Source organism: Salmo trutta, unplaced genomic scaffold (genome assembly GCF_901001165.1).
Source record: "Salmo trutta unplaced genomic scaffold, fSalTru1.1, whole genome shotgun sequence".
Taxonomy (NCBI): domain Eukaryota; kingdom Metazoa; phylum Chordata; class Actinopteri; order Salmoniformes; family Salmonidae; genus Salmo; species Salmo trutta.
Genome location: NW_021823115.1, coordinates 2,971,369 through 2,981,538, shown reverse-complemented (window position 1 = coordinate 2,981,538; position 10,170 = coordinate 2,971,369).

Here is a 10,170-nt window from a genome sequence, read left to right as displayed (position 1 = left end):
AGTGAGAGCATATCAACTATAGGCTAGTGAGGGCATATCAACTATAGGCTAGTGAGGGCATATCAACTATAGGCTAGTGAGAGCATAACTATAGGCTAGTGAGAGCATATCAACTATAGGCTAGTGAGAGCATATCAACTATAGGCTAGTGAGGGCATATCAACTATAGGCTAGTGAGACCATAACTATAGGCTAGTGAGAGCATATCAACTATAGGCTAGTGAGAGCATAACTATAGGCTAGTGAGAGCATATCTGGGTGGAAATAGCAGGGTGTTTCCTACTGTCTTTCCATGCTAGTAGGGTGCTGTAAATCACACATATTTTTGCTATGTTGCCCACTTCACTAAAGTTATTTGTGAATAGAATTGAGCTTAGGGACAATGAACCACAGGATTGGGCCTCTATCTGAATCCATGTTGAGTCTTGTCTGTTCGTGATCCATATTAGCATGTTGTGGACTTGGGCAAACCTGTAGAACATTTGAAGGAAGGGAAGGGCAAGACCACCCTTAGATTCAGGCTTCGATAGAGTGGAGAACATGATCCTAGGTTTTGTTTGCCCAATATACAGTTGAAGTCAGAAGTTGAAATACACTTAGGTTGGAGTCATTATAACTTGTTTTTCAACCTCTCCACAAATTTCTTGTTAACAAACTATGGTTTTGGCAAGTCGGTTAGGACATCTACTTTGTGCATGACACAAGTAATGTTTCCAACAATTGTTTACAGACAGATTATTTCACTTATCATTTACTGTATCACAATTCCAGTGGGTCAGAAGTTTGCATACACTAAGTTGACTGTGCCTTTAAACAGCTTAGAAAATTCCAGAAAATGATGTCATGGGTTTAGAAGCTTCTGATAGGCTAATTGACATAATTTGAGTCAATTGGAGGTGTACCTGTGGATGTATTTCAAGGACTACCTTCAAACTCAGTGCCTCTTTGATTGACGACATGGGAAAATCAAAAGAAATCAGCCAAGACCAAATAAAAAATATTGAAGACCTCCACAAGACTGGCTCATTTTTGGGAGCAATTTCCCAATGCCTGAAGGCACCACATTAATCTGTACAAACAATAGTACGCAAGTATGAACACCATGGGACCATGCAGCTGTCATACCGCACAGGAAGATACGCTTTCTGTCTCCTAGAGATAACGCACTTTTGTAGAAAAAGCGCAAATCAATCCCAGAACAACAGCAAAGGACCGTGTGAAGATGCTGGAGGAAACAGGTACAAAATTATCTATATCCACAGTAAAATGAGTCCTATATCGACATAACCTGAAAGGCCACTCAGCAAGGAAGAAGCCACTGCTCCAAAACCGCCATAAAAATGCCAGACTACGGTTTGCAAATGCACATGGGGACAAGTATCGTACTTTTTGGAGAAATATCCTCTGGTCTGATGAGACAAAAATAGAACTATTTGGCCATAATGACCATCGTTATGTTTGGAGGAAAAGGGGGGAGGCTTGCAAGCCAAAGAACACCATCCCATCTGTGAAGCACAGGGGTGACAGCATCATGTTGTGGGGGTGCTTTGCTGCAGGAGGGACTGGTGCACTTCACAAAATAGATGGCATCATGAGGTATGAAAGTTATGTGGATATATTGAAGCAACATCTCAAGACATCAGTCAGGAAGTTAAAGCTTGGTCGCAAATGGGTCTTCCAAATGGACAATGTCCGCAAGCATACTTCCAAAGTTGTGGCAAAATGGCTTAAGGACAACAAAATCAAGGTATTGCAGTGGCCATCACAAAGCCCTGAACTCAATCCTATAGACAATTTGTGGGCAGAACTGAAAAAGCGTGTGTGAGCAAGGAGACCTTCAAACCTGACTCAATTACACCAGCTCTGTCAGGAGGAATGGGCCAAAATTCACCCAACTTATTGTGGGAAGCTTGTGGAAGGCTACCAGAAATGTTTGACCCAAGTAAAACAATTCAAAGGCAATGTTACCAAATGCTAATTGAGTGTATGTAAACTTCTGACCCACTGGGAATGTGAGGAAAGAAATAAAAGCTGAAATAAATCATTCTCTCCACTATAATTCTGACATTTCACATTCTTAAAATAAAGTGGTGGTCCTAACTGACCTAAAAGAGGGAATTTGTACTCGGATTAAATGTCAGGAATTGTGAAACTGATTTTACATTTATTTGGCTAAAGTGTATGTAAACTTCCGACTTCAACTGTACATTTGGTGATGCTTTGGTTGTTTTTTCTGCAAAAGGAACCTGGGAGATAGCATGGGAGCATCTGAAATAAATAGGGGGATGTTTATTGATAACATTGGTTCTTCAGACTAAGCTAACTGGAAGGAGAACCAGGTCAGACTGAGCTAACTGGGAGGAGAACCAGGTCCGGAGATCATTCTTGATTTGATCCAGGAGTGGGAGAACATTTTCCTTCAAAAGACAATTCAGATATTTTGTTACAAAGATCCCAAGGTATTGAAACCCCTGTGTCTTCCAGTGGAATGGACAGAGTGTCTTCATAGAGCTGGTGAGTGTCTTCCATTGGAACGGGCAGAGTGTCTTCATAGAGCTGGTGAGTGTCTTCCATTGGAACGGGCACAGCGTCTTCATGGAGCTGGTGAGTGTCTTCCAGTGGAACGGGCACAGCGTCTTCATGGAGCTGGTGAGTGTCTTCCAGTGGAACGGGCAGAGTGTCTTCAGAGAGTTGGTGAGTGTCTTCTATTGGAACGGCAGAGTGTCTTCATAGAGCTGGTGAGTGTCTTCCATTGGAACGGGCACAGCGTCTTCATGGAGCTGGTGAGTGTCTTCCAGTGGAACGGGCACAGCGTCTTCATGGAGCTGGTGAGTGTCTTCCAGTGGAACGGGCAGAGTGTCTTCAGAGAGTTGGTGAGTGTCTTCTATTGGAACGGCAGTGTCTTCATAGACCTGGTGAGTGTCTTCTATTGGAACAGGCAGAGTGTCTTCATAGAGCTGTTGAGTGTCTTCTATTGGAACGGCAGAGTGTCTTCATAGACCTGGTGAGTGTCTTCCATTGGAACGGGCAGAGTGTCTTCATAGAGCTGGTGAGTGGAAGATGGTTAATGGTGAGAGGGAAAACAATGGATTTATATCCTGACGGAGGGTATTCTCAGGGTTGGATATGTAGAGCAAGACATCATCCACATGGAGCGAAATGTTGTGCTGAAAGCCGCCTGCAGAAACACCCATAATACTTGGATTGCTCCTTATCAACTCTGCCAAAGGCACCGCCCTCAACATGTAGAGCAGGGGGAACAGAGAGGATCCTTGTCTTGTACCACATCCCTCAGGGAATCTGTCAGAGTTCAGATCATTAGTAGTCAATATGGCATTTGGATGAGAATATAGGGACTTAATCCCTATTAATAAAGTTTGAACCCTTATTGAACTTTTCTCCACTCCATCCTGTCGAACACCTTCTCAGTCTCCAGTGAAGCCAGCAGGACAGGGGTGTGGAACACCTTCTCAGCCTCCAGTGAAGCCAGCAGGACAAGGGTGTGGAACACCTTCTCAGTCTCCAGTGAAGCCAGCAGGACAGGGGTGTGGAACACCTTCTCAGTCTCCAGTGAAGCCAGCAGGACAGGGGTGTGGAACACCTTCTCAGTCTCCAGTGAAGCCAGCAGGACAAGGGTGTGGAACACCCTCTCAGCCTCCAGCCAGCAGGACAGGGGTGTGGAACACCTTCTCAGCCTCAAGTGAAGCCAGCAGGACAGGGGTGTGGAACACCTTCTCAGCCTCCAGTGAAGCCAGCAGCACAGGGGTGTGGAACACCTTCTCAGCATCCAGTGAAGCCAGCAGGACAGGGGTGTGGAACACCCTCTCAGCCTCCAGCCAGCAGGACAGGGGTGTGGAACACCTTCTCAGTCTCCAGTGAAGCCAGCAGGACAGGGGTGTGGAACACCTTCTCAGTCTCCAGTGAAGCCAGCAGGACAGGGGTCTTCTGTGCGTTTACTTGATCTATAATATCAAAAAGGCGGCAAATGTTATCAGAAGAGAACCTGTCTCTAATAAATCCAGTTTGGTCCACTTTTATTACTTTGGGAAGAAGAGTGTTTAGTCTTTTGGCAAACAATTTGGTAAATATTTTGTAGTAGAAATTCAACAAGCTTATTGGCCGGAAGGGCGAGCAGGATAGAGGGTCCTTGTCTTTTTTAAGCAACACTGTAATGTTGGCTATGTACATAGAGTCTGGGAGAGCTCCGTTTTTGGAAAAATCAGCCAGTGTTGGAATGAAAATAGGGCTAAGCTGCGGCCAAAAAGCTTTGTAGAACTCTCTGGGAAATCCGTCTGGGCCTGGGGACTTGTTAGGTGGCGTGGAGATAATTGCCTCTAGGACCTCCTCAGGAGTGACGGGGGAGTTGAGATCTTCTTGGTATCTGATAGTTCTGGTAGCGTTTATCTTATCATATGTGACCTCGTCCTCTGCTGTTCGGATGGCCATGATTGTACACTCTGACTGCTCTTTTTTAAATTGGTGATCAGTCGTTCTACTAGGCCTATTGCTATACTCATGATATTTCACGTTTAATAAATAAAACAGATTTTTTTTTATCTGTGTGCTTCCATTGCTTTTTTCTTAGAGGAAGCATATGCAGTTAGATGACCTCTTAGTGTGGCTTTGGCAGCGTCCCGCATTGTGGCCGGAGAAACAGGAGAGTCTATGTTGTCTTGTGTGTAGTTGTCTATCTATGTAGTCACCAATGTATGGAATGCTTGGTTTGATAACATGGAGGTGTTGAATTTCCGGCTTTTTGACCTCGGGATGTTTTTACAGAGGTCAAAGCAGAGGCGTGATCTGAAAGTGCTACGGGTCTGAATGTACAAGTGGCATAATTTATGAAAATATTTTGAGATAAAAATGTAATCTATATGAGAGTAGGTGTTATGGATATTAGACTAGTATGTATTGTCCATAGATGAGCTATTAGTCTCTCTCCAGGTATATATCCTCTCTAGTACATGTGGGACGAACTCGTCCCACCTACGTAACAGCCACTGAAATCCAGTGGCGCGATTTTTGAATCGTTAGAAATGCTATAACTTCAATTTCTCAAACATATGACTATTTCACAGCTATTTAAAGACAAGAATCTCGTTAATCTAACCCCACTGTCCGATTTCAAAAAGGCTTTACAACAAAAGCAAAACATTAGATTATGTTAGCAGAGTACCCAGCCAGAAATAATCACACAGCCATTTTTCAAGCTAGCATATCATGTCACATAAACCCAAACCACAGCTAAATGCAGCACTAACCTTTTATAATCTTCATCAGATGACACACCTAGGACATTGTGTTATACAATACATGCATGTCTGTTCAATCAAGTTCATATTTATATCAAAAACCAGCTTTTTACATTAGCATGTGACGTTCAGAAAAAGCATAACCACCGCAAACTTCCGGTGAATTTACTAACAGTTTGCTAAATTACTCACGATAAACGTTCACAAAAAGCATAACAATTATTTTAAGAATTATAGATACATTACCCCTCTATGCACTCGATATGTCCGATTTTAAAATAGCTTTTCGGATGAAGCACATTTTGCAATAATCTAAGTACATAGCCCGGCATTACAGGGCTAGCTATTTAGATACCCACCCAGGTCAGCATCCACCAAAATCACATTTCCTATAAGAAAGATGTTCTTACCTTGCTTGTTCTTCATCAGAATACACTGCCAGGACTTCTACTTCAATAACAAATGTTGGTTTGGTCCCAAATAATCCATCGTTATGTTCCAACAGCGACGTTTTGTTCGTGAGTTCTAGAATGCTTTTTCGCGGTGTCGCGCATGGCGCATTGGCGTGTCAAAAATGTCTAAATATTCCATTACCGTACTTCGAAGCATGTCAACCGCTGTTTAAAACCAATTTTTATGCCATTTATGTCATAGAGAAGTGTTAATATTCCGACCGGGAGTATGCATTGAGCCTAAACAGCCGAATAAAATTTCTCCTCAGAAGCGACTCATGCACGCGCATCATTGAAAGGTCCTCCGAGCATCCACTTACAAAAGGCGATAATATATTTCAACCTGAGGTTCCCTCGTAAACCTTCAGTTATTTCGCGGGCTCTGAGAGCCTATTGGAGCCCTGGGAATTGTCACGTTACAGCTAAGATCCTTACTTTTCAATAAAAAGAGGTAAGACGCACGACTCCTTGTCAGACAGGGTACTTCCTGCTTGAAGCCTTGTCAGGTTTTTGCCTGCCATAGGAGTTCTGTTATACTCACAGACACCATTCAAACAGTTTTAGAAAATTCAGAGTGTTTTCTATCCAAACCTGAACAATAATATGCATATTCTAGCTTCTGAGTTGGTGTAGGAGGCCGTTAAAAATGGGAACATATTTTTTCCAAAATTCTCAATACTGCCCCCTATACCAAACAGGATATCAGTCCCATCTCTTTAGTAAGAGACTTCAACATCTTTGCAGATCTAGGGTTTGTGTTGGGGACTTGAGATAATTTGTCCAGAGTTGAGTCGAGGGTACAATTAAAATCTCCAGCCAGCACTCCAAAGGAAGCACAATGCTCAACGAACAGGGTTCTCATTTTCGGCATTGAAAGCAGGAGTATCTGTGTTAGGGACCTATATATTTAAGATAGTAATTGGATGCCAATACAGTGACCCAGATATCAGAATAAATCTCCACTATGGATCAGATATGTTCGGCATCACAGAAGTGTGTCTGTTCCAATAGAGAAATGTCTGCTTTTTCCTTTCTGAGAACAGAGATGGTATCTCCTGTTTTATTGCATGACCTAGACCACGGCAGCTCCATGTCATGACCTAGACCACGGCAGCTCCATGACCTAGACCACGGCAGCTCCATGTCATGACCTAGACCACGGCAGCTCCATGTCATGACCTAGACCACGGCAGCTCCATGTCGTGACCTAGACCACGGCAGCTCCATGTCATGACCTAGACCACGGCAGCTCCATGACCTAGACCACGGCAGCTCCATGTCATGACCTAGACCACGGCAGCTCCATGTCATGACCTAGACCACGGCAGCTCCATAACCTAGACCACGGCAGCTCCATGACCTAGACCACGGCAGCTCCATGTCATGACCTAGACCACGGCGGCTCCATGACCTAGACCACGGCAGCTCCATGTCGTGACCTAGACCACGGCAGCTCCATGTCATGACCTAGACCACGGCAGCTCCATGTCGTGACCTAGACCACGGCAGCTCCATGTCGTGACCTAGACCACGGCAGCTCCACGTCAGTAGATATAAGGTCCTAGTCATCCATCAGTGACCACACAGCCCCCCCGTCCTCATCCTATCTGCAGTGACAACGCAGCCCAGTTCTCTCCACCCCACAGTGACAACGTTAGTAGGTCTACAGTAGGTTAGACTATAGGACCTACCCCTCTCTCAGTGACAACGTTAGTAGGTCTAGGTTAGACTATAGGACCTATCCCTCTCAGTGACAACGTTAGTAGGTCTAGGTTAGACTATAGGACCTATCCCTCTCTCAGTGACAACGTTAGTAGGTCTACAGTAGGTTAGACTATAGGACCTACCCCTCTCTCAGTGACAACTTTAGTAGGTCTACAGTAGGTTAGACTATAGGACCTGTCCCTCTCTCAGTGACAATGTTAGTAGGTCTACAGTAGGTTAGACTATAGGACCTATCCCTCTCTCAGTGACAACGTTAGTAGGTCTACAGTAGGTTAGACTATAGGACCTATCCCTCTCTCAGTGACAACGTTAGTAGGTCTACAGTAGGTTAGACTATAGGACCTGTCCCTCTCTCAGTGACAACGTTAGTAGGTCTACAGAAGGTTAGACTATAGCACCTATCCCTCTCTCAGTGGCAACGTTAGCAGGTCTAGGTTAGAGTATAGGACCTATCCCTCTCTCAGCTAAAACGTTAGTAGGTCTACAGTAGATTAGACTATAGGACCTATCCCTCTCTCAGCTAAAACGTTAGTAGGTCTACAGTAGATTAGACTATAGGACGTATCCCTCTCTCAGTGACAACGTTAGTAGGTCTAGGTTAGACTATAGGACCTATCCCTCTCTCAGTGACAACGTTAGTAGGTCTACAGTAGGTTAGACTATAGGACCTATCCCTCTCTCAGCTAAAACGTTAGTAGGTCTACAGTAGGTTAGACTATAGGACCTATCCCTCTCTCAGCTAAAACGTTAGTAGGTCTACAGTAGGTTAGACTATAGGACCTACCCCTCTCTCAGTGATAACGTTAGTAGGTCTACAGTAGGTTAGACTATAGGACCTTTCCCTCTCTCAGTGACAACGTTAGTAGGTCTACAGTAGGTTAGACTATAGGACCTATCCCTCTCTCAGTGACAACGTTAGTAGGTCTAGGTTAGACTATAGGACCTATCCATCTCTCAGTGACAACGTTTGTAGGTCTAGGTTAGACTATAGGACCTATCCCTCTCTCAGTAACAATGTTAGTAGGTCTAGGTTAGACTATAGGACCTACCCCTCTCTCAGTGACAACGTTAGTAGGTCTACAGTAGGTTAGACTATAGGACCTATCCCTCTCTCAGTGACAACGTTAGCAGGTCTAGGTTAGACTATAGGACCTATCCCTCTCTCAGCTAAAATGTAGTAGGTCTACAGTAGGTTAGACTATAGGACCTACCCCTCTCTCAGTGACAACTTTAGTAGGTCTACAGTAGGTTAGACTATAGGACCTATCCCTCTCTCAGTGACAATGTTAGTAGGTCTACAGTAGGTTAGACTATAGGACCTATCCCTCAGTGACAACGTTAGTAGGTCTAGGTTAGACTATAGGACCTATCCCTCTCTCAGTGACAACATTAGTAGGTCTACAGTAGGTTAGACTATAGGACCTATCCCTCTCTCAGTGACAACGTTAGTAGGTCTACAGTAGGTTAGACTATAGGACCTATCCCTCTCTCAGTGACAACGTTAGTAGGTCTACAGTAGGTTAGACTATAGGACCTATCCCTCTCTGTGGCAAAGTTATTAGGTCTACAGTAGGTTAGACTATAGGACCTATCCCTCTCTGTGGCAAAGTTAGTAGGTTTGTCTTGCAGGTAGGGGATCAGTGGCATGTTGCCTTCTTCTTTTTCGGCCAGGTTTTTATAAAACACTGTTATTCCTTTGCCCCCTATTTTGCAGGTCCTCTGTTTTCTTTTCCAGATGGTCTATTTTTCTTTTTTAGCAGATGCTATTGTTTCCATGGTAGCAGATGCTATTGTTTCCGTGGCGTCTGCCAGTGAGTTTTCCAGGGATAGGATTCGTCCCTTTGCCTCATCCAGGCGCCCCGCGTTGATGGTTATCTTGTTGTTGATGTCAGGCAAGGCATTTTCCAGGGTTGTCACCTTGCCTACTATCACGCTGAGCTGGGAGTTAATGCCATCTAGTTTGATGTTGTATTCTGTACATTGGGATCTCAGCTCAGAAAATATGTCTTGGACAGAGGATGAGGTTGGCAGTTGATGGGCCTCAGGAAGGGATGGATCCTCATGCTCCTGGCTAATGGCGCTAGCTTTTTCTGAAGCTAGCTGTTTCTTCGAGGCTTTGTCCACAGCTATTGCTGTGGACAAAGTCCTGGTAAAAATGTCACATGTAATGTCACCATTTGTAGCCGCCATGGCTTTTTTGACTAAAGCTAATGGGGTTTAAATTGAAGTGGACGTAAGATTTAGAATTTGAAAAAGCCATGGCGGAGTTCTCAGTTCATGCGGCCATCTCGTTGAAGGACCACATGATCCCTGACATGAGACGTTCTAATACTACACCGTTCAGAACAAGAAAACATTGTTTTATAACTCAAGACCATCGTCATGTCTCGTCTTATGTACTGCATCTGAACTGGGAGTAAAGCACTGACAGACTGCTGTCAGCAGAACCAGGATCTCACTAAAGTCTGGACAAACCGTCTGCCCGGAGATGCCAGAGTGGCCCGTCTGCCCGGATCATCCAGAGTGGCCCGTCTGCCCGGATCATCCAGAGTGGCCCGTCTGCCCGGATCAGCCAGAGTGGCCCGTCTGCCCGGATCAGCCAGAGTGGCCCGTCTGCCCGGATCAGCCAGAGTGGCCCGTCTGCCCGGATCAGCCAGAGTGGCCCGTCTGCCCGGATCAGCCAGAGTGGCCCGTCTGCCCGGATCAGCCAGAGTGGCCCGTCTGCCCGGATCAGCCAGAGT